This window comes from Pelophylax lessonae (assembly GCF_965119305.1).
Source record: "Pelophylax lessonae genome assembly, chromosome: 2".
Lineage (NCBI taxonomy): Eukaryota > Metazoa > Chordata > Amphibia > Anura > Ranidae > Pelophylax > Pelophylax lessonae.
The window spans coordinates 558,777,627-558,803,635 of NC_138769.1; the positions used below are offsets into that span (position 1 = coordinate 558,777,627).

Consider the following 26,009-nt stretch of genomic DNA (forward strand, 5'->3'; position numbering starts at 1 on the left):
CGACTCTGTACTCACATAACATTGATGTAATTTTTTTCCCACAAATAGAGCTCTTTTGCTGGTATTTGATCATCTATGCTTTTTTTTTTTTTTTTGTGCTTTAAACCAAAAAAGAACCAGAATTTAAAAAAAAAAAAAAAAAAAAACATTATTTTTTACTTTCTACTATAAAACATTCTCAATAAAAAAAAAATTAAAAAATCTATATTTTTTTATCAGTTTAGACCAGTATGTATTCTGCTACATATTTTAAATCCTAATAAGCGTATATTGATTGGTTTACGCAAAAGGTATAGCGTCTACAAACTTTGGGATACATTTATGGACTTTTTTTTTGTTTTTGTTTTTCCTAGTAATGGCGGCGATCAGCGATTTTTAGCGGGACTGCGACATTGCGGCGGACAAATTTGACACTTTTTTGGGTACCAGTGACACTAATACAGTGATCAGTGCTAAAAATATGCATTGTTACTGTATAAATGACACTGGTAGGGAAGGGGTTAACACTAGGGATGTTCAAGGGGTAAAGTGTGCTCCTACGGACTGCTTTCTAACTGTAGAGGGACTTGATTTTCTAGAGGAAAAGAGAGCTTAGCTGAAACACAAGATCTCTATTTTCCTTCCTGATAGAACAGCAGTCAGTCTTGTTACATAGGCAGACCACCATTCTGTCATTCTGCCCAATGAACGATGGAGGCTCGGTGGCCATTGCGGCCGCCAGACCTGCTGATTGGCTCCCGCTGTGGAGCAGCGCTCCGGTGGTGCGTGCGTGCCCCCAAAAACATGTATGTGATTTTGCCCAGCCGGGCCGCCCTGCGGCAGTATATATGCAGCCAAAGGGCCCCAGTAGATATAGAAATCTGTGCAGCTTTGTAAAAAAAGATCATTCATTTTATTGTTTTACCTGTAGGCCATTTGAGTCCCATCAGAAGCCTGGCTAATAAACTCCTAGTTAGCAACCCCCACATCCCAACGTATTGCACAGATGTCAAAATGGTTGGTTTTCAAATCTGCAGTGCTTGGGAATAAGCATCTAACGGTTTTCAATTACTAACAACGAGTCAGAACGTAGGGGTTGCTAACTAGGAGTTCTTTTGCCAGGCTTCTGAGGTGACCCAAATGGCATATAGGTAAAACAAAAAATAAATGAATGGCCATTTTACAAAGCTGTGCACATTTCTAATATCTACTAGGGCCCCTTGACTGCATAGGCTATTTTCTGGAAAAGGTGAACTTAGCCTTTAAATGGGTGGTTTAGTTTTGCATTAATAAACCCACCCACTGTGACAATGCCCACCACTTGGTGTAATACGTTTGCGGTTCTTTGTTCTTGAAGATTTCTGGGTTGGAAAAGGTCTTTTAGAACCCTATCAATACCTTTGTTTGGATTACAGCATATTTAAATAATAGCTTGTCTGTATAAAGATAATTACTTTCTCGTTTTAATTATACTGTGTATAGAAAATGTTCTAAAAATATGCACTACCATCAACCTGAGTGATAATTTCTTACACTGCTAATATATTATTGACCTTGGAACCCTGCTATCCAGTATATACGATTTCAGTATGGTTCAGGTGGCAGGAGAATTGTTACAACCAATAGTAATTTTAGTGTAAGGAAGTATTTTAATTATTTTACAAAGTATAGATGAGTTTTTCTGAAGCAATTTGAAAGGTATAATCTCTGACAGTTTAGACTGAACACACGTTTATCCTGTGTTTTTCTATTACAAAAATGTATGGGCTTGGGTTGCAGTGCTACTAAATAAAAACAACACGTGACCTTAACACTTGGGAGATATATGTATAAATTACACACCGTATTCATCCATGAGATGGGGTACCTCCACAACTGATGTAGAATCAGTAAACATGTGTAAAGGGAGACCCGTGGGGCCACCCTTACCGAGGAGAAAGAGTTGTATATGGAGAACATGCAACAGTATAATTAATGAAAAGACTTTATTGGAAAAATATATATGCAAAAATTCATGCAGTCAAAAATAGGGATCCAAGGATCCCCAAAAATCCAATATACTAAAAACCAATGTGGATAATGTTGTCTCACACAAACAGACTAAAAATGGGCCCCGCACTCACTCTCATGCATACCATATACTCCAATAAATATGTCTCATGAATGGGACGATGTGGATCGGGCTAATGTAGGCAGTCCAACGCCCAGGATCATATATCTCTTCCTAAACTAAAATGTCCCCTGATCCATATGTTCCTTAACCAATTAAGAGACAGGGCTGAAGAATGAAGCTTCCGAAAAAGCTGGCCCACTGTATTTGAATAGTCCACCAAAAGAATCAACAGGAATACATCACCGTATGTTAGGTCTGAAATAGGTCACTGGGTGCCAAAAGCCAGCCTAGGAAGTGCAGGCTAATTCATGCTAATGCACCTGCATATTAGCGAACACACACAAATGCATGCACAGTCCTGACTGTATACTGACCCACAAAATGCTCCGTGCAGATCTTCAGGCATGCACATACACTTGACCTTCCTGACCTGATTACAGATGGCAATAACCCTTCCCAGAAATGTCACACCCTCTAACACCAAAGCTGATGTAGAAAATTTTATTTGGGATATACACCCAACAAGGCAGCAAAAATGGCAACAACAGTAAACAGTCACAAAGTAAAGCAAATGTGTAAACCGAGTATTTCTGGACCCAAACCCTACCAGGCACATGGATCCTGATTCTAGGGAGAGCGTAAATAAAGGTGATACTCTTTTAGAGGCTAAATGTCTTTGATTTTGCCACACCCCCCTCCTTGACTGACCTGTGTGGTAATAGACATTGGCTAGTGTTGGGTCCTAGAGTCCTGTGTATAAATTTTGTATTCCAACAGTAAATGGGTGAAAATCTCCAAACTAAAACCCAGATTAGAATGGCTCTTCTCTTTAGAAGAAAGATATTGCTACTGTGGCCAGCAGCCTCTCACCCAACTATTAGAGTTCAGATCAACTGTTATTTATGCTCCATCTTGAGACTGCTATTCACTGAAGTACTATATACTTAGAGGTTGATTTGGCTCCGCCAAAGACTCTGAACTCGAATCAAGTTTTGGTTTGCGGCTCAGGTATTTATAGCGATAACGTTGTGTGTCACCTGTGCCCCAGGACGATGTCATTTATAACGAAACACGTAGGGAAGACGACGCGCTGACGTCATTGTGCTTTTACAAGTCCTGGAAGCGCGAGTGATGTGTTTTAGATGCCGGCAGGAGGAATTTTATGCATTCATGACTTGCTCTTATGTAAGTGTGATTTTAATATCTTTGAATAAATGAAATTTGTATTCACACTCTTGAGCATCCTTTTTGTCTTGTCTTTGAGCCTCTCCACAAGGAAGCCGCTACTGGATGCCCAGTTTACTATATAGCAGGAATATCCATAGGAATATCACTACAAGGCCCTGGCGGGGTAAACAGCACTCCTGGCCTCCTGTAATAGGAGGTCCAGTACTGCTGGTAAGCTGGTACTTATACTGTCTTTGTGTTGGTGGTCTTTTCTGGTGGTCATTCATATTTGGTGGTGGACGGTGATTTGTGTCACTCTGGACTGTGAATTACATAACATAATTGAGACCCTACTAATTGGGACTATTTATATGGGCCTTTTTTTTATAGTTTTTTGTGTTTTTTTTCCTACTATTAAATATGTGCAATATAATTTATTAGCGCAACTCTGTTTTATGTTAATCTTACCCAAACATGCAATCAGCTGTGAAGTCTCTTCCTGTTCTCTGGCGATGGTAGTAACTTTGGAACCTGTAGCCACAATCTCTTACAAAGCTAGGTGCACCCCTCATCTTCTGAAGCTGCTCTGCATAACTCGTTTGAGGCCAGCGAGCAAGGAAATGATAGCTGCAGTGTGTGGGGCTGACTGTCAGTTGTCACAGCCCAGTCCAGTCATATGTATATATAAAATTACGTATTTTAGAGTCTTTGTATAAAAATTTGCCATATTGATGTCTTAAGTATTCACACAGGCACAATGAATCATCGCCATATTGTTTCTGATTCCGATATATTATGATATGTGATTATTTCCTATTATTATTAGTTCCATCTAGTGGCTATTATGCAATATTTTTCTGAAATGCCTCAATAAAAAAAAAAAAAAAAATACTGCATTATGACCACTATGATCATAGGAGATATTCGGATTACAAACAATACAGGATTAATTTGTTGTGTCTGTGGGGAAATTTTTATACATGGACCCCAAAGTATGTCTAAACTTTAAAATAAACGTTACGTTTATCTTAAACAATTTATTTTTTAAAAAGGAAAAGTCAATACCCCCACCTCATTAAAGCAGAACTAAACCTACCAATTTAACTGTTTCCCAAAACAGTTGTAAATTAGCTAGGATCAATGGGCAATAGAGAGCATTCTGTAGGGTTACTGCCTATTGGCATTAGAACATGATTGGTTGATCAGAGAAAATCACAAATCCCAGTGTCTCGTTGTCGTACTAAAGGCAAATAGACTATTTACTTTGCACAAGCATTTTCCCTAGAATTCAGTGAATGCAGTAAATGTTTTCTATGGAAAAAATACTCAATCACATGCAAGGGAAATAGAAAAGCAGCACATGATTGGATAATGGAAGTCAATAGAGTTTCACCCCATTCACTAAGCTCTGGAGATAATTTCCTTGCAAGGTGCAGATCAACTCATAAAGTTATCAGTGTGTAGGAAGGCATCTTGCCTCACAATGACTTTTTCTGAACTATAAGGTTCTTCATCAACTTTCTAATGATCAGATACTTCTTCAATTTCAAGAGTATTTTTATAAAGCAGTAAATATGACATTCTCCAAACATTCCATGCTGACTAAATCTTCCTGGTGAATATATTTTCTGCTAAAACTTTGTGTATCAGTACTGCTCGGACCTTACTAAAAGTGGGTACACCTCGAAGGTTTGCCGTGGAAATTTGAATGTTAGCGCAGGTAAAAAGTATCACAGACAGTACTCAACTGTGTTTGTTTTTTCAACTGATGACCCCAGGATCTGTGATCTATATGAACATAAAACACCAATCCCATCAATGTACCACAGAAATTATGATGAAAATAGTACTAAAGAATGAAATAGTGAACTGTGTCAATTATTGGCTAGCTGCCACTTTCAAATAACATAAAAACAAAATAAACATCACCTGCACAAATTCCAGTAGGTAGATAACCTACCTAAGTGCATAGATCAATTGCATAAAAATATTGCAGTGCATGCATATAATATTAAAAAATCATGCAAATGCTTAAAGACTATTTCACACAAAAATAACACCCAAAGGGATTTTGATGAAAAAAAGGTACAACACTATAATAAATTAATATACAAGTCTATGTACAACTCCAAAGTATGCCAGAGGTACAGTTTAATAGTTCTCCAGTTATGTAGCATTATCAAATCTTCACACCACACCACTTGAACACGTGCCACCACCATCAGGTTTAGACTCACTGGATCGATTTGCCTAACATTCTCATGTTTGGCAAATCAGCTGTTTACACCAAAGGGTTAAAAGTTCATCAGTGACAATCTCCAACTTATAAGTGATGGATCAAACAGCTCATGTGTGGGAAGAAAGGGGAAAGCTCCACTAGTGTAATAAGTTTCACACACGCTTTATAAAAAAATAAAAAAAAACATTAAATCATTACACACTCACATTAATCCAAGTTAAAAACTGGATTTTTCCTACATTCTTACCTGTAAAATCCATTTCTTGAGTACATCACAGAACACAGAGCAGGTCATATTAATTATTAACCATTTTAACACTGCTCACTGTGCTGCTACTGCGGCACAGTGGCTCGTTATCGTCTGGCGACGTAGACCTACGTCACCAGACATTCCCCTCCCTTGGCGGCGCGCGCGCGCCGCCGGAGGCTCGTTCCTGCTGTATTCAGTCACAGCGGGAGTCGGGCCAGGGGAGGAGCGGGGGTGATCACCGCTGCTCTTCCCCGATCGTCGGGGATCGAGTGTGGAGATCCGCCCGCTTGTGTAAACAAAGCGGGCGGATCTCCTAAGTGACAGGCAGGGTCAGATTGCAGGGTTCAGCATAGCTGAACCTGCGATCTGTGCCTGTTTCACATAGTCCCCTCCCCCCACACACGTTAGTGAGCACCAGGCATACATTAACCCCTTGATCACCAATAAAAGTTAACCCCTTCCCTGCCAGTGTCATTTTTACAGTAACAGTGCATATTTATAGCACTGATTACTGTAGTAATGTCACTGGTACCCCCAAAAGTGTCAAAAATGTCAGTCAAGGGTCCGATCTGTCCGCCGCAATGTCGCAGTCCCGCAAAAAAAAATCCCAGATCGCCGCTAGTTTGCCGCCATTACTAGTTAAAAAAAAAAAACAAATAAAAAATGACATAAATTTCCCGTAGTTAGTAGCAGCGATAACTTTTGCGCAAACCAATCAAAATACGCTTATTGCGACTTTTTTTTTTTTACCAAAAATATGTAGCATAAAACAAATTGGCCTAAAATGTTAAAAAATTTAGATTTTTACATTTTTTGGGGGGAATTTCATATAAAAAAATGTGAAAAATATTGTTCTTTTTTCTAAATTTTCGCTCTTTTTTTGTTTATAGCGCAAAAAGTAAAAATCGCACAGGTGATCAAATACCACCAAAAGAAAGCTCTATTTCTGGGGAAAAAAAGGACATCAATTTAATTTGGAGCGTCGCACGACCGTGCAATTGTCCGTTAAAGTAACGTAGTGCTGAATCGCAAAATATGGCCTGGTCAGGAATGGGGTAAAATCTTCCGGTCTTAAAGCGGTTAAAAATACGCTCATTGAGAATTTTTTTGTCAAAGACATGTAGCTAAATACATTTTGGCCTAAATATATGACAAAAATTGAATATATTGGATATTTTTTAACTGTCAAAGTAGAAAAATATTGTTATTTTTTCAAAATTGTCGCATTTTTTTATTACTATCGCAAAAAATAAAAATTGCAGAGATGATCAAATACCACCAAAAGAAAGCTCTGTTTGTGTGAAAAAAGGACAACAATTTTGTTTGGGTACGGCGTTGCATGACCGCGCAATTGTCAGTTAAAGTCGCACAGTGCCGAATCGCAAAAAGTGGCCCAGACGTAAGACAGCAAAATCCTCCGGTGGTAAAGTGGTTAACTGGGTTATACGCCACCTATAGGTGAATGGGCACAGGTAAACCAAAAAAGACAGGAAGTCCCCCTCTATATAACCCCTCCCATACAGGAAGTACTTCAGTTTTGTAGCAAGGAAAGAAGTTCCCAGAAGAGAGGGGAGGGACCTAAATGAAAGAAAAAAAGGTGCGCGAACCAATATAAATGATGTAAAAGCAGCACTGTGAAGTGTATAAATGTTGGGAAGGATTATAACATATATATATATATATATAATAGGTTATAAAAGTGCTCTTCTATGAAAAACAAACAAAAAATGACATGGCATCCAATGTGACAAATGAATGAAAAACAATAGTCCAAACTGTGCAAAAATATCCTTCTATAGTGAAAAAGTCTCTTTCATCTGAAAGTAAAGGTGAACCAAAATTGCCCAAAGTCACAGGTGAGAAAGATCCAACTGCTGGGATTGCACTGGCGTGTGTAGAAAGTGCTCAAATAGCCTCTTACCAAATAATCAATCCAATAACGTGATATTAAAACAATAGTGCAATAGTGATGGTGACATCCGGTGATGAGGATGGACTCTTACCACAAATTAGGGAGAAATGAGCCAAAGCTGTGGTACCAGGGAATACAATATCTGATTGGCCAGAGATGGTATGGTGCCCAATGGGATGGATGAATCAGACAGCTTCCTATCTACATGGGTCCGGAAACTTCCGGGAATAGGAATTTCAAAGGGAAAAACCACCATGGAAAGAAGGGAAGAACTAATAGTGCGTTACTCACGTATTTTATTGAAATATAAGAAAGGCAAACACAAACATCCGTAGATAAACAGCAAATGCTCAGATAAAAGCAGTGCGGTCCGTGACGAATAGCAGTGCTGGCTGCAATAGCTGGCTCCACCCGACGCGTTTCCACTGAAGAGTTGGCTTCTGGGACTGGGACTGGAGCTGAAGCCGCGCTACCCTTCTCCCTGCTTAAATGTCTTTTGTAAGCCAAGAGAGCTTCCTTGTGGAACACTGCCATCTCTCTAAACAGTGACATTCTCTGTGTTCAGGAAACACATTTTGCCCAAGGAGCAACCCCTACATGTAGACACAAAAAAAATCCCTTATCTTCCAAGCCTGCTTCGAAAAGAAGCAAAGAGGAGTCCTTATTGCTGTACGAGATAAAGTCTCATTTCAGCTGCATAGCGATATCATAGACCCCGGGGGCCGTTACATTATACTGCTGTGCTCTATTGACAATGTCCAATATACCATTGTCACCCTGTATTCACCAAATCAACATCAGATGTCATTCATCAAGAAGGTTGTTAAAAAGGCGAAAAATCTACAACAAGGCCATCTTTTGATTTGCGGCGACTTCAGTTTGGTCCCAGACAATGAACTAGATTCCTCTGCCACCTCAAAGCGACATGTGTCACTGCTTAGCAATTTTATAATGTCTACTGATTTATATGACGTGTGGAGGTGCTATCACACAATGGAGAGGGACTACACATTTCTCTCCCCGCGTCATGGCACGTACTCACGTATTGACTTTTTTTTAACTGATAAATGGCTTCTTCAGAATGTGGTAGAATCAGAGGTTCACATGGCCACTTGGTCGGACCACGCCCCGGTCAGCATTACCATCACCTCTAAATCGCCCCATCCCAACCCCTATGTTTGGAGATTAAATAAATATCTTATCCAAAACCCAAAGTATGTAGAATCCGTCAAAAAGCAACTAGATTCATTTTTCTCCATTATTGCAACGCCAGGGTCTGGTCCAATGGTCGTGTGGAACACCCATAAAGCTGTACTAAGAGGTACTTTTATTCAACTGGGTGCTAGGGAGAGAAGGAGGAGAATGCAGCACATAGATGAAATTACAGCAGACATAAAATCCACTGAGTCCCAAAATAAGTTGTCCCTCCACCAGGAACTTAGGTCAATACTTTTAGAGAGGTACGCCGATAGCTATAAAAAATAGAGAGCTACCACTTACTCTACGAGCAACAAAGCGAGCAAAGCAATGGCTCAGCGCATAAAAGGCCACTGAATTAAATCCAAAATCCAGTACATATATCACCCCAGAACACAAGAAAAACTGCTCAAACCCAAACTAATAGCTGATGCATTCAACTCGTATTATGGGGACCTCTATATTATTAAAAGTTACCCCTCCTCTTATCAACCCACGCCTAATGCAATCCAGGAATTTCTAGCAAAAGTTAATCTCCTGTCTGTAACTCCACAACAACTAGCGGATCTTAATTCCCCCTTTACCATTCAGGATATCACCCAAGTTATTAATTCATTACCAAACTTTAAATCGCTGGGCCCAGACGGATTTACAGGAGAATACTATAAAGAGTTCCATCAAATTCTCACTCCCAAACTCTGTCAGTTATATGATTCCGCTGCTTCCTCCTTACATAGTTACATAGTTACATAGTTAGTAAGGTTGAAAAAAGACATCAGTCCATCCAGTTCAACCTATGATGCGTGTGTGTGTTTGCTTTTAACCGTACATTGTATACCCCTGTATGTTGTGGTCTTTAAGGTGTCCATCTAATAGTTTTTTGAAACTATCGATGCTCCCTGCTGATACGACTGCTTGTGGAAGAGAATTCCACATCCTTACTGCTCTTACAGTGAAGAACCCCTTACGCACTTTAAGGTTAAACCGCCTTTCCTCTAGTTTTAGTGAGTGGCCACGTGTCTTATTGTATCTCCTTACTCTGAATAGTTTGTTCCTTATGCTCGGGTCACCAGTACAGTATTTGTACATTGATATCATATCCCCCCTCAATCGTCTTTTCTCCAGAGAGAAAAGGTTCAGTGCTTGTAGTCTTTCCTCATAGCTGATGTCCTCCATTCCCCTAATTATTTTTGTTGCCCTTCTCTGGACTCTCTCCAGTTCCAGCACATCCTTCCTGAGGACCGGTGCCCAGAACTGGACAGCATACTCCAGATGTGGCCGGACCAGAGTCTTGTAGAGTGGGAGAATAATCTCTTTATTTCTGGAGTGAATCCCCTTTTTTATACAACCCAGTATTCTGTTGGCTTTGCTTGCGGCGGCTTGGCATTGCATGCCACTGCCAAGCTTGTTGTCAACCAGTACCTCCAAGTCCTTTTCCATCCTAGACTCACCCAGAGGTTCCCCCCCTAGTGAGTAGCTTGCTTTCTGGATTCTGGCCCCCAAGTGCATTACTTTACATTTATCAACATTAAACCTCATCTGCCATGTAGTTGCCCACCCCGTTATTTTGTTCAGGTCTGCTTGCAAGGTTTCCACATCCTGCATAGAAGATATTGGCATGCCTAGTTTAGTATCATCTGCAAATACTGAGATTGTACTCAATATCCCCTCCTCTAGATCATTTATGAACAAATTAAACAGGATTGGTCCCAGGACAGAACCCTGGGGGACCCCACTTTCCACACCCGCCCAATCCGAGTACTCCCCATTAATCACCACCCTCTGTACTCTCCCCTGGAGCCAGTTCTCTATCCAGGTACTCACCTTATGGTCCATACCTACCTTCCTTAGTTTGTACAGTAATCGTTTGTGGGGAACGGTGTCAAAGGCCTTTGCAAAGTCCAGATACACCACATCCACAGGCTTACCTTTATCTAGGTGGCTGCTCACTTCATCGTAGAAGGTTAATAGATTGGTTTGGCAAGAACGATTTTTCATGAATCCATGCTGATTACTACTTATAATACCGTTTTCATTACTAAAGTCTTGTATGTGGTCCCTTAACATCCCCTCAAAAATTTTCCAGACTACAGATGTTAGGCTGACCTATAGTTACCCGGGATATATCTCGGCCCCTTCTTGAGCTCATTAAGAACCCTCGGGTGCAAGCCATCCGGTCCCGGGGATTTATTTATGTTAAGTTTCTCTAGTTTAGCTCTAAGTCTATCTTCTGTTAGCCATGGCGGCACTTCCTGAGGTGTATTATTTAGTTCGGCCTTACAAGCTGGGTTCGTGTAGCCCCCCGATTCTTTTGTGAAGACTGAAGAGAAGAAATTATTTAACACTTCCGCCTTTTCTCTGTCCTCAGTGGCCATATTTCCTTTATCATCTTTTATGGGGCCAATGTGTTCTGGCCTCGCTTTCTTACTGTTTATATACTTAAAGAACTTCTTGGGGTTCTTTTTACTCTCCTCCGCTATATGTCTCTCGTGTTCTATTTTAGCCACCCTGATTTCATCTTTACATTTCTTATTACACTCTTTGTAATGCTTAAATGCTGCCAATGACCCCTCAGTCTTGTATTTTTTGAAGGCCTTTTCTTTAGCACTAATATACATTTTTATGTTGGAGTTTAGCCATCCAGGGTTTATTATTGCTCTTTTAAATTTATTTCTCTTTGGAATGCACTGGCCAATCCCCCTGTTTAGTATGCTCTTGAATCACTCCCATTTTTCCTCCGTGTTCTTTGTTTCCAGGGTTCTATCCCAATTGATATTTTCTAGCAGCGAGCGCAGTTTAGGGAAATTGGCTCTTTTGAAATTCAGTGTCCTTATATTACCCCTCTGCTTCCTATTACTGTAATTAATACTGAAACCAATTGACCTATGGTCACTGTTTCCTAAGTTGTCCCGTATTTCTATATCCATGATCAGGTCTGTATCGTTGGTAATCAGTAGGTCAAGTACCGGATTGTTTCTTGTCGGTGCATTCACCATCTGACCCATAAAATTGTCCTGCAAAACATTTAGGAACTGCCTAGCCTTGGCTGAGTGCGCGGTTCCTTCTGCCCAGTCTATATCTGGATAATTAAAGTCCCCCATTATAATGACATTTCCCATCCTTGCTGCCAATCCTATCTGTAAAAGGAGGGCTGCCTCACCCTCCTCCCTCTGGTTGGGGGGCCTATAGCATACGCCCAATATTACCTTCCCCGCCGTGCCATCCCTTTGAAGCTCTACCCATAGGGATTCTGCCTCATCCATAGCTCCATTATTAATATCATCCCTCATATTTACCTGTATGCTGTTCTTAATATACAGACATACCCCTCCCCCTTTTTTACCCTCTCTATCTCTGCGATAAAGGGAATACCCCTGAATGGTCGCCATCCAATCATGACTGCTGTCAAACTCTCCCCCCCCCCCAAAATTGCTGAGTGCTTTGATTGTAACACTACCAAAACCAGGGAAGGAACTTACATCACCCAAAAACTTTAGACCTATCTCCCTACTCAACATTGATGTGAAAATCTATGCTGAAGTTATAGCAAACAGGCTAATCAATATTCTACCGACGCTAATCCACAAAGACCAATCGGGCTTTACGAAAGGACGTCAGGCATCTGATGCCACTAGAAGGGTAATTGATATCATAGATCATGTAGAGGAATCTGGAACGCATTCTCTGCTCCTCTCTTTGGATGCAGAGAAGGCATTCAATAGAGTACATTGGGGGTTTCTGTCCTCTGTACTACTCAAATTCAGGCTGCAGGGCCTAATTTATAATGCAGTGATGGCACTCTATTTGACTCCCTCAGCTCGAGTCTGTACCACAGACTCAATCTCCTCACCATTTTATATCTCAAATGGTACAAGGCAGGGGTGTCCCCTTTCACCCCAAATATTCAATGTGACAATGGAACCACTGGCTGAAGATATTCGTTCTAATTCGAAGATCTCTGGAGTGAAAATTGCAGATCAACAACACAAAATTAGCCTATTCAGGGACGACGTAATACTCCACTTGGCTCCCTCCCGGAAATCCAGAAGATGCTACAGTGGTTTGGTAAACTATCATTCTACAAAGTCAACAACACTAAATCACACATACTAAACCTCGGCATAGACGCCATCCATATCCAGTAACTTGATACAACAACAACTCCCATATATATGGGTGGATCATAGCATACCATATCTGGGTATTCAGCTAACCAAATCTACAAAAACACTTTATCTCCACAATTATCTCCCCATTCGCAGTAAACTTCAAGCTGAGCTAAAAAAAACTGGCGTCTTTTGAATTTTCGTGGATGGGATGCTTAGCAGCGTTCAAAATGATGCACCTCCCTCATCTCCTGTATGTCTTTAGAATGCTACCGATCCCCACTCCTAAAATTCACTACAGAAAATTCTATCAACTTACATATGGCAAAGCAAGAAATCCAGATGCGCACACACAAAATCGATTAAGCACCGATTGGCGGGTGGAACTGCGTATGTAGACATCTATGACTACTACCTAGCCTCTATACTCTCTCAGCTCAGAGAATGGTTTAAACCAAGCCCATCCACGCTATGGGGCAGTATATAGAAGCTTCCTATTTCCACAGGAGTTCTCTTTCCTCATGGCTAATAGCCACTACTCTTGGAGCCAGAATTCCAACCCACCTTCCTCCAACACTCCAAGTGTCAGCTAAGGCATGGAGGGTCTTGATAAACCAAAGCTTATCCTTTCCTGATCAAATTGCTATGCAGGTACCTGTCTCAGTCCTACACCATCTAATGGATTATTCTCCCTTTACCAATTGGCAAACGAAAGGGATAAATTACATAAATAATCTATTTCAAAACAACACACTGAAACCTTTCCACACGCTACAAATTTACTTCCAGTTGCCCACCAGTGACTTATTCACATACCTGCAAAGTAGACATTTCCTATCCTCCTTACATTTGTGGCCTTGTATGATCCAGAAGCCTGCATGGTCCTTCCTAAACTCCCCTAAATCCCCGCAAAAAGGGAATAACAATATTCTACAACATTCTCCAACAGAAAAATATATTCACCAAATCATCCCCCATCCTCCAAAGGAAACTAGAGTTAGGAAGCACATACACAGAGGGACATATGTTACAGGCATACAGATCCATGTACACATCCACCAGCTGTTCTTCACTGTGGGAATTAGCCATTAAACTTTCTTTAAGATGGTACCTCACGCCAGGCCGCTTACATAGATTCAATAGAGATACAGACGATAAATGTTGGAGACATTGTGGAAGTAAAGGAGTCATAGTAAATATATTTTGGAGTTGCCCCAAATTAAAACCATACTGGACATCACCCTTTCATCTAATCTCAGAAGTCCTTCAGACACGTATTACTCCCAATCCAAGCCTAGTCATATTATCCCCTGAGAGAGAAAAATATCCGAAACAGGTAAGACACTCTGACACATATCCTAATGGCTGCTAGACTCAATATTGCCAGGAAATGGAGACAGGTAGACCCTCCATCAATACGGGAGGTCAGAAATTTGACCCACACACATTACACCTACGAATACACCTTGGCATTTAAAAATAAAAACAGAGTACGTATTACTAAACTTTGGAAACCTTGGATCCTATGGAAAACAAACAATCTATTACTGTATAATTATACGTTAGTCCAGTGTTTCTCAACTCCAGTTCTCAGGGCACACTAACAGGCCAGATTTTAAGTATTACCTTGGGGAGATGCAGACTAGAATACTGCAATCACTGAGCAACAAATTATATCACCTGTGATGTTTTTCAGTTTTCTTGCAAACCTGGCCTGTTAGTGTGCTGGCGGAGATGGAGGATGTGCGGGTCTCCAGCCCTGATCCGGCTGTTCCTGGCAAAGATGTGGGGGCTGATACGGCGGTCATCCTGCAAGCCATAGAGCACAGCAAGACCTCCCTTCTGGTCCGCATTGACCATCTCGCGGAAGAGTGCAACTTGATCCGCAATGATCTCGACAAGATCCGCGGCCGCCTCACGGAGGTCGAGGACAGGGTTTCCACGACGGAAGACTCGACGGCCCGCCATTCTGGCCTACTGGACGCCCTGCAGCAGAAGGTGGACACGCTAATGGCTAAGGCGGACGATGCGGAGAACCCGCATGAGGCGCAACAATGTCCGAGTCCTCGGCCTACCTGAAGGATCGAAAGGCGAGTCCCCGGCGGAGTTTGCGGAGAGGTTCTTCAGGCAACTTCTGGACTTTCGGGAGGTGTCGTCCACGTATGTGGTGGAGCGGGCACACCGCGTCCCTACCGGCAAAAAGATCCCCGGAGCCCCTCTGAGACCCTTCCTGGTTCGCTTCCTTAATTACCGGAACCGGGATCGCGTTCTGGGTGAGGCCCGGAAGCATCCCGAACTGCGATTCGAGAATGCCTCTATCCAGCTCTATGCGGACTTCTCGGCTGCCCTCCAGAGGAAGAGAAAGTCCTTCACTGATGTCAGGCGCCGACTGCGAGAGAAGGGGGTCCAGTACGGCATGTTGTACCCGAGTCGGCTTCGGGTCACCCATGGGGGCACAGTGCGGTTCTTCAATACCCCGGACGACGCGGATGCCTGGCTGCTAACCATTCATTGAGAGGCGTGAGTAATGGCTCCTGTCTGCACTGCTGTCCACCCCCCATCCTGCCTGGATCCGAGACGCTGCACCCCTGTTTCTCCCCTTGCTTCCCTGGATGACTATCTGTCCTTGTTTTTCTTCAGTCTGGATCCCTGGTTTGTCCTCACCCTATTTTTGCCTTGTCCCCATTTTTGTTTTCTAGCGGGGACCTTGGTCTCCCCCTAACTCACTGCTCCTTGTAAGGATGATTTTTCTTCTCCTGCGTTGAGGAGCTCTCGGGCTCTATTGATCGGATGTCCAACACTGAAATTTATTCCGGTACTTTGATTTGACTGTTCTTTTTCCCATCTCCCTCCTACCTTGCCACTGACTGTGCAGTGGGGTGCTACCCGCCTCCACCTGTTTTTCGTGGGTGGATCTCCCCTCGCACCCCATGTTTGCGGCCTGAAGTAACTGTTTCCCTCTTGTGGCCGCAAGAGGTTGCACATGTTTTGGGATGAAGCCATGCCAGGATGTTGTTGTTTTCCTGGTTGGCAGGGACTACTTTTTTTGGGACTGTTCTATTTTTTCTTTTCTCTTGGTGTTTTATACTAATGGGTTTTTCTTTTTTTTTCTCATGGCTGCTAGCTCACTGTATTATATTTTGTGCTCAGGTATTATCTTTCTCATGCACCTTTACCGAGTAATGTTTGTTCCTTGGTCTGGCCTGTGTATAACTGGTGGGGAGGTGTGTGTGGTGTGGGGACCTCCCCTCCTGGAGCCGCTGCGATGCTCCCTCCCTGGGATCCTGCACTCATTTTGTTTTGGATGCCATGGCGGGGAGTATTAGGCTGCTTTCGTGGAATGTGCGGGGCTTAAATAATAAAATTAAACGTTCCTTGCTGTTCAAATATCTCCAATCTCACAAGCCACATATTCTGTTTCTCCGGGAAACGCATCTAATTGGCAGCTCTGTGCTGGCTCTGCGCCGGCGCTGGGTGGGGCACTCCTTTCACGCCACGTACTCCTCCTATGCAAGGGGGGTGTAACGTTCATGCGTTTTTGTTAGTGGATGGATTTACAGCTGCAGAATTATTACACTCAGTAGCCTTGTAGAGATTCTGTTGAACAAACATATCCAACTCTCAGGACTTCATCACCGTGCACAGCCTGTTATATACTATATATATACTTAATTAGATGTTTAATGGAGGGATAGAATATATGAGGATGTATAGATGAGAGACAGGCTATTGTATGGTGAGCACTAAAAGTAGTATTAGGAGAGTTGCAGGTGATGGTAAAGCAGATAGGTTCTGATGTCAAGTATAGTGCAGATGGTAAGAGGACACAGATGGAGTATACTTAGACAGAGTAACCTAGTGCAAGGATAGTTGAAGGTAGTCCCAAGAGCTAACAGTCTATGCAGATGATAGTGAATAGATCGATACAGATAGTCTTGGTAATTGCAGTAGATGACAGTAGGAGATTGGTTAGTAAGAATCCCCTGTGGGGTACTTATCACTTAGATAGGTTAGTAGTAACAATGTCCATTAGAGAGAGGTGATCCCGTAGCGAGATACGTATCACCAGCGAGGTTCCGGCTTCAGTTCAGCAAGGGAAAATGTCAGCAGCTCCGACTTCACAGGAGTAGGTGCGGTGAACATGTGGTTTGAACGAGCGATGAGTGAGAGCAAGCCGGCGATTGAAATAGCCGCTCATAGCTCAAGAGCAGGTTGTTACTGACCCGCAGGGCCAATATATTATTCTTGCACTGCGCTTTGAGGCCAAACTATATGTGTTTGTCAATGTGTATGTACCCCCGCCTTTCTCTAGTGCTGTGTTGTATCAGATTTACGAGCGTCTGGCTGCGTTCTCCACTTCGGGGATCTTCCTAGCTGGTGACTTCAATGCCATCTTGGACGGGACGCTCGACACATCCAACCCGAGCAGGCAGGAGTGCCCTGAGTTTGTTCACTGGGCTTCCGCTTTACAGCTTACTGAAATTTGGAGGTGGAAAAATCCTGACCTCCGCCACTTCACGCATGTGTCAGCGCCCCATAGGTCTGGATCACGTATTGACCTAGCCTTTTGCCCTCCTTCGGCTCTCCAGCTTGTAAATTCTGCCATGTACCTACCTTCTGGTTACATATAGTTACATAGTTAGTGAGGCTGAAAAAAGACACAAGTCCATCCAGTTCAACCTATGTGTGTGTGTTTGCTTTTAACCGTACATTGTATACCCCTGTATGTTGTGGTCTTTAAGGTGTCCATCCAATAGTTTTTTGAAACTATCAATGCTCCCCGCTGATACGACTGCTTGCGGAAGAGAATTCCACATCCTTACCGCTCTTACAGTGAAGAACCCCTTACGCACTTTAAGGTTAAACCGCCTTTCCTCTAGTTTTAGTGAGTGGCCACGTGTCTTATTGTATTCCCTTACTCTAAATAGTTTGTTCCTTATGCTCGGGTCGCCAGTACAGTATTTGTACATTGATATCATATCCCCCCTCAAGCGTCTCTTCTCCAGAGAGAATAGGTTCAGTGCTTGTAGTCTTTCCTCATAGCCGATGTCCTCCATTCCCCTAATTATTTTTGTTGCCCTTCTCTGGACTTTCTCCAGTTCCAGCACATCCTTCCTGAGGACCGGTGCCCAGAACTGGACAGCATACTCCAGATGTGGCCGGACCAGAGTCTTGTAGAGTGGAAGAATAATCTCTTTATTTCTGGAGTGAATCCCCTTTTTTATACAACCCAGTATTCTGTTGGCTTTGCTTGCAGCGGCTTGGCATTGCATGCCACTTCCAAGCCTGTTGTCTACCAGTACCCCCAGGTCCCTTTCCATCCTAGACTCACCCAGAGGTTCCCCCCCTAGTGAGTAGCTTGCTTTCTGGTTTCTGGCCCCCAAGTGCATTACTTTACATTTTTCTACATTAAATCTCATCTGCCATGTAGTTGCCCACCCCGTTATTTTGTTCAGGTCTGCTTGCAAGATTTCCACATCCTGCATAGAAGATATTGGCATGCCTAATTTAGTATCATCTGCAAATACTGAGATTGTACTAGATATCCCCTCCTCTAGATCATTTATGAATAAATTAAACAGGATTGGTCCCAGGACAGAACCCTGGGGGACCCCACTTTCCACACCCGCCCAATCCGAGTACTCCCCATTAATCACCACCCTCTGTACTCTCCCCTGGAGCCAGTTCTCTATCCAGGTACTCACCTTATGGTCCATACCTACCTTCCTTAGTTTGTACAGTAAGCGTTTGTGGGGAACGGTGTCAAAGGCCTTTGCAAAGTCCAGATACACCACATCCACAGGCTTTCCTTTATCTAAGTGGCAGCTCACTTCATCGTAGAAGGTTAATAGATTGGTTTGGCATGAACGATTTTTCATGAATCCATGCTGATTTCTACTTATAATACCGTTTTCATTACTAAAGTCTTGTATGTGGTCCCTTATCATCCCCTCCAAAATTTTGCAGACTACAGATGTTAGGCTGACCGGCCTATAGTTACCCGGGATATATCTCGGCCCCTTTTTAAATATTGGTACCACGTTGGCTTTTTTCCAATCAGCTGGCACCATACCTGTCTGTAAACTATCCTTAAAGATCAAGAATAATGGTCTGGCAATCACCTGACTGAGCTCATTTAGAACCCTTGGGTGCAAGCCATCCGGTCCCGGGGATTTATTTATGTTAAGTTTCTCTAGTTTAGCTCTAAGTCTATCCTCTGTTAGCCATGGCGGCACTTCCTGAGGTGTATTATTTAGTTCGGCCTTACAAGCGGGGTTCATGTAGCCCCCCGATTCCTTTGTGAAGACTGAAGAAAAGAAATGATTTAACACTTCCGCCTTTTCTCTGTCCTCAGTGGCCATTTTTCCTTTATCATCTTTTATGGGGCCAATGTGTTCTGGTATATCGGATCACTCCCCACTGGAGCTCGTGTTGGAGCTGGGCGGCCGGAGGGGGGATGAGTGTTGGAGGCTGAGCAGTAGATGGTTGCGGGATTCTGGAGTGGAGGAGGCAATGCAGGGCAAGATCTCTCAGTACTGGGAACGTAATGAAGATACATCCTCACCTCTGATTTGCTGGGACGCTTTTAAGGCCACTATTCGTGGGGAGTACATTAGTGCTATTAAGGCGGCCAGGGTGGAGGGCGCTGCGGAGCTGCTGGCGTTGAAAGAAGGGGTATCCTTGGCTGAATCTGATTTTGCCTTGGATCAGACTCCTGAGGCGCACTCCTCCCTGGCCCAGGCCCAGAGGGCGTTACATTTGCATGTGTCCTCGGCCGCTTTGGCTGAGGTTGGCTCACTCAAGGCTAAAGTGTTTGAGAGTGGTGACAAGAACGGGAGGCTCCTGGCTAACCTGGTGGCGGATTCTAAATCACAGACAGTTGTTCCCCTCATCCGAACGGAGGCGGGGGACACCACTGCGGACCCTGCTGCTATTCTAGAGGAGTTTCGGAATTACTATCAGCGGTTGTACTCTGTGCCCTCCCCTCCGCGGGCCGTGGTGGATCTGGGGGCTCTTGGGGATCTCTCTTTGCCGCACTTGGACGAGGATGAGGCCGCTTCCTTGGAGGCGGACTTGTCCCTGGAGGAAGTGGAGGCAGCTATCCACTCTCTCCCCCCCCAGAAGACCCCGGGTCCGGATGGCCTGCCGGGGGACTGGTACAAAATGTACATTGCGGATCTGGCACCCAGGTTGTGCAGTTTATACCAAGCAAGCCTGGAGGCTGGCGCGCTTCCGGACTCGTTGGCTCAGGCCCACATTGTGTTGATCTTGAAACCTGGCAAAGACCCTACCCTTTGCTCGGCCTATCGGCCGATTTCCCTGCTTAATTATGATTTAAAGATTCTGACAAAAATCCTTGCCACCAGGTTGATGAAGGTCCTCCCGCTCTTGGTCGACATTGACCAAACGGGTTTCATGCCGGGGAAATCTACTGACATCAATATCCGCCGGGTGTACACACATTTACAGGTCCCTGCGGAGGAACGGAGTCAGCGAGTCTTAGTATCATTGGATCTAGAGAAGGCCTTTGATTCTGTGGCCTGGCCCTATCTTAGTGAGGTGCTCCGTTCGTTTGGTTTTGGTCCTACCTTTCCCAAGTGGATTGACATTCTTTACAGTAAGCCTCAGGCACAGATCAAGTTGGGGGGCAGGGTATCGCCTGTATTTGATATCCGACGCGGCACCCGTCAGGGGTGTCCACTGTCGCCTGCATTGTTTTTGCTGGCGGTGGAGCCCCTGGCGAGGGCTGTTCGGGGGTTCGGAGAGATCGGGGGAATTCGGGTGGGGTTCCTGGAGGAAAAACTGGCGTTGTACGCGGATGATATCATTCTGTTCCTCCGGGACCTGGGCCCCTCCCTCCGGGCTGTCCTGGCCCTGCTGTCGCGCTTTACGGAACTGTCGGGTCTCCGAGTAAACTGGGAGAAATCTCTCTTGCCCCGGTGGACGCGGATTCCCGGACACGGGCGGACCCCTCTTTGCCCTTGTGCTGGGCGGACATTGTCAGATACCTGGGAGTTACGATCTCCCCGAGGGTGCAGGATTTCTGTGCTCTGAATCTCTGCCTTCTCCTCCAGTCCTTCAGGGACAGGCTCCGGGCGTGGGCAAACCTCCCGCTGACTTTGATTGGGCGAATAAACCTTGTTAAAATGAAGTTGTTGCCTCCCCTGCTGTATGTTCTGCGTCAGTCCCCAGTGTGGATCCCGAAACGGATCTTTAGAGCCATTCATTCCCAGATGACCACCTTCATATAGGGGGCTCGCCCCCCGAGGCTGCGGCTAGCTGTCCTGCAGCGGCCCTGGACACATGGGGGTCTGACTTGCCCAGATTTCTTCATGTATTTCATTGCCGGTCTACTGACCCATGCACACAATTGGCTTATATCTGATGACACGAACTCTGCGGTGGTGCTTGAGGCGGCGCTGCTGGGGTCCTACGAGGCACTGCGCAATGCCCTATACCGTGCCCAGGCCTGAACTCCCAGAGCCACAATCTGCCTTAGGCCTGAAACCAATTGATCCTTGAGCAACATATCATCTAGATCAGTGGTTCTCAAATCCGGTCCTCGGGACCCACCAACAGGCCAGGTTTGCAAGATCACAGGTGATCTCATTTGCTTCTCAGTGATTGCAGTATTCTAGTCTGCATCCCCCAAGGTAATACTTAAAATCTGGCCTGTTAGTGGGTCCCGAGGACCGGATTTGAGAACCACTGATCTAGATAGCCTACTATAGATATACCCTTAGGTCTAAGCATTGCCAAAACTGGAGCCAGAATTTTTGTGACTACCTGCAGGGCCATGGCTAGCCCAAAGGGCAATGTCACAAACCTAAAATGACGCTCTTCCACTGCAAACTGCAGAAACCTTTGATGCGACCGGGAAATCGACACATACAGGTATGCATTTTTGATGTCTATGGATGCTAAAAATTCTCCTTCTGCCAGATATCTAACCTTCACCCATCACTGTGGGCCCTGTCTCTTATGGACCTTTAAGGAACATGTCCCCCTGTAATTTTTGGTTCCACTCCCTTGTACCTGTAGAGCACCCTGCTGGAAAACCTTTGGAAATTTAATTTACCAAGGATCTGATCCACACACAATACCTCGCCTTTTTCTTTTATCAAAGCTCGGGTACCATTCATTTTCGGGTACCATTCAGGGGTTATACAGACGGGTTATTTGGGTTACCAGTGTCCATTCACCTATAGGTGACGTATAACCCAGATAGTAATTATTATGGCCTGCTCTTTGTCCTGTGATGTACAATAAGGAAATAGACATATATCATTCAAACGTATCCACATTGCATCCGCGGTCACGTTGGACACAATAGCACATAACAGTGTCTCACCCGACTAAAGGTCCTTGTTAGAACGTCCCTTCTGGTTTCTCGTGCTGCGTCACTTCTGGTTGCCATACAGCCACGCCTTGACGCGTTTCGTCATCACAACTTCTTCCAGGTGTGGTGTGAAGATTTGATAATACTACATAAGTGGAGATTTATTAATATGTACCTCTAGTGAACTTTGGAGTTTTATATGAATTTATTATAGCGTTGTTCCTTTTTTTCACTAATATCCCTTTGGGTGTTATTTTTGTTTGAAAATGTTTTTAAGCATGTGTATGATTATTTAATATTATATGCATGCACTGCAATATTTTTATGCAATTGATCTATGCATTAGCACCGCTATTTACCTACTGGAATTGGTTTAGGTGATGTTTATTTTGCGTTTGTTTTATAATATACAGTGAATAATTAATCACCAGTGAATGTGTTGGTGCGTGTTAGTCCCACTGCTTTAAAAATATTCCCCCCATAGTACATTTTATGTGAAAGTTAGTAAATGTGCTTTTATGAGAAATTGCAACATTTGTGCCCTGGCCTTTTATAATCTGTGCAAGCCCTGTTAAATATTAGCATTAAATGACAGTGCATGTGGTACATTCAGCGCCTCCTTAATTATATGCTTCACATTCCATTTTTCGCACAATTGACGGTGGAACAACAGCTCTGGTTAACTAGTTAAGTATTTGCTGGGATTCCATTGAAGTTTAGTCAGAGGATCTGTGACAGCTTCTGCTGCACAGAGGCAGTTTCTAGCCTGTATGTTTCTGTCCTCCCCCTGTGTAACTAGAGGTGAAAGGAAGGGCTGTGAGCCAGCACTAACAATTCTCTGTGAGATCTCTCTCACTCCCCCAGGAACACATCAATACATGTTATTTAGATGAGCAATTGCATTGTGCAACAAGTCAACAACAAGGAAAATGATTTAGAGATGGAGGGTTGAAACTACCACAGTGACTTAGAAGGTATGCATTATGTACAGTATGTGTATATATCAAGAATCTATTAACATCATAAAAATACATAATATAATCTGTAAGGCCATGTTTAATGGAGCTATTTACATTCTGACTTTATGTGCTGAATAAAAGCAGATGTAAAGACGTAAGGCCAAATTCCTGGTATTCCAGGTATAAAAACATCCATTTAAAGAAGCCATGCATTCAATATAAAATAATTATTTATATTTTTAAAAACAACCAATACTTAAATCTGTTTTGTATATCAATGTTATATTTAGCTTTAAATAGAGTTATCTTCTAAAGGTTCAGCAACTTTTGCTGTCAGTATTGACTAATATTCCAGATGGGTTTTATTTTCCCCGATTGTCCACATGTGAACTTCTGGATTTTTTGAAAGGCTAAAGTTCAGGAAGATATGTGTAAAAAGAACAGAATTTTTAAGATGTCACAATTCTAATAACAAAATATTATAAAAATATCCACATTTTTTTGTAGAATACATATATTTAAAAACAGCAATTTCATAAAAACCATCACAGAATATTCATGCGGCTATAATACATGTGTACAAACCCCCCCCCCAAAAAAAAAAACAGGAAAGCGCTTGGAGACAAAACAGAGCAGTATGGTCAACTAGAGGGGAAATATTGTTGGTAAGTGCAGATAAAATAATAATCCAATGGTATATGAGGGCTTAAAAGATATAAGTCCATGAAACAGTCCATAAAAGTCCTGAATGGATTGGCACTCTATTATAGGCAGTCAGTTGTCAGAGCAGAAAGCAACTCTATGGAAAGACAAAGGGGGACACAGCAGCGCCAATCTGAGTGTAGTATTGTAATAAAACCAATGTATTCAAAAGGTAACAAACTTAAAACTTACAAGATGAAGGAGTAAAGCCCCGTACACACGCGTCGAAAATTGGCAGGGAATTTTCGTCCAACGTCCGATCTGCCGATTTTCGCCTTGTTAGTATGGTGCATCCGACAACCGACTCCGACTTTTCAGCCGAAAAAAATCTGGTGTGCAGGCTATAAAATTTTTGTCCGCCGTCAAAACACGGCCGATTTTCTTGCAGTCAGTATAGATTTTGACAGGGAAAAATCTTATGAGCAAGTCTGGGCATGCTCAGAGAAGAAAGAACACAAAGAAAGCAAACCAACACATGACATCACTTCTGAAGCAGATTTTTGTTGGGCGAGAAAATTTGTGTGCAGTCTAGGCACATTCCAACCAACAAAACACAACTCTGGACAAAAGACGGACGATCGGTCGGCCGATAATCGTTGCGTGTGTACGGGGCTTATGTCAAGCAGAAAATAAACAGTGAGCCTCTCTTGCACGAACCCCGGCCGCTGTGCTAGGTGCCAGCTTTAGTCTCGGCCGTGCTAGTGGTATCCAGGGCTCCAAGGCTGACAAACAGACTTGGGGATGGCAGCTTGACATCACCGGATGGGCGGGCAATGGGGATGGCGGCGCATGTTCAGAGCATGTGTGCTCCTTTCTCAGGCTATCTTTATCAACTTGATTCAAGTGGTAGGTATAGTATGCGTGGACATTATTAGGTCCTTATTGGATGGGCACTCTATTATAGGCAGCCAGTTGTCAGAGCAGAAAGCAACTCTAAGACAAAGGGGGAGACAGCAGTGCCAATCTGAGTGTAGTATTGTAATAAAACCAATGTATTCAAAAGGTAAAAAACTCACAAGATGAAGGAGTAAGTCAAGCATAAAATAAACAGTGAGCCTCTCTTGCATGAATCCGGGCTGTTGTGCTAGGTGCCAGCTTCAGCCTCGGTCGCGCTGGCGGTATCCAGGGCTTCAGGGCTGACAAGCGGACATGGAGCTGACAGCTTGACATCACCAAATAGGCGGGCAAAGGGCATGGTGATGCGCGTTCAGAGCATGGGTGCTCCTTTCTCATCTTTATCATCTTGATGTAAGTGGTAGGTATAGTGTGCATGGACTTTATTCGGTCTGCCAAAATGACACAATATCATGTAACTTTGCTAGTTAGTATTAAATGTAATCGCTTATATTCCGGCTGATGGTAGCTGGGCTGTATTCCTTCCTATGGCTTACTGATATCCCCGTGGGTAATCCTTTTGGTGCCTGATCTATTTTTCTTTTTGTTATCCATGAAACATTCCTGAGCACCCTGGGTAAGAGAATCCTCCAAGCGATCCATTTATACCTTTGTGCATTGTATTTCTTGTAGGCGTTAAAGCAGTAGTGTATTGATATTGTATTTAAGTACATGTTGACTTTCTTTATATGTGTATGGTTTATTTACATATTATTATGTTTCTACCTGAAGTGGCATTCTGTGCAGTACTTCAAAAGACTTCTGAGGAAGCCAGTGATTGGCGAAACATGTTGAGCACATGTATTATAGCCGCATGGATATTCTGTGATGGTTTTTATAAAATTTCTGTTTTTAAACATATGTATTCTACAATAAAATGTGGATTTTTTTTATTTTATTTTATATTTTGTTATTATAATAGTGGCACCTTGAAAATCCCTTTCTTTTTACACGTACCTTTCTGAATATATTTGGTAGGCTGTTGTGCCTTTGACCCTCAGGCACCCACCTGGTAATTCAATGAAGGCTAACATTCAGTTATGGCTCTGAATTCATCATGATATTTGCAATAGTATGGCTGTATACAAACATCCAATGCAGGGACTGCATTTTCTACCCACCTTTTCATAACTGTCCCATAGGTAGTTAGA

General features: G+C 43.2%; 1 protein-coding gene across 2 annotated transcripts in view; it reads left to right on the forward strand.

Moving 5' to 3' along the window:
* Positions 1-26,009, forward strand: part of KCNH3 (potassium voltage-gated channel subfamily H member 3) — a 148,647-nt gene that overhangs the window by 7,663 nt on the left and 114,975 nt on the right. Inside the window, exon 1 of one of the 2 annotated variants that reach the window (XM_082244361.1) lies at positions 23,210-23,277. The exons of the other annotated variant lie outside the window; for it this stretch is intronic. The gene's annotated coding sequence lies outside the window, so the exon portion shown is untranslated. Of the gene's footprint in view, positions 1-23,209; positions 23,278-26,009 lie in introns of those variants that run through there. 2 annotated transcript variants of the gene reach the window in all.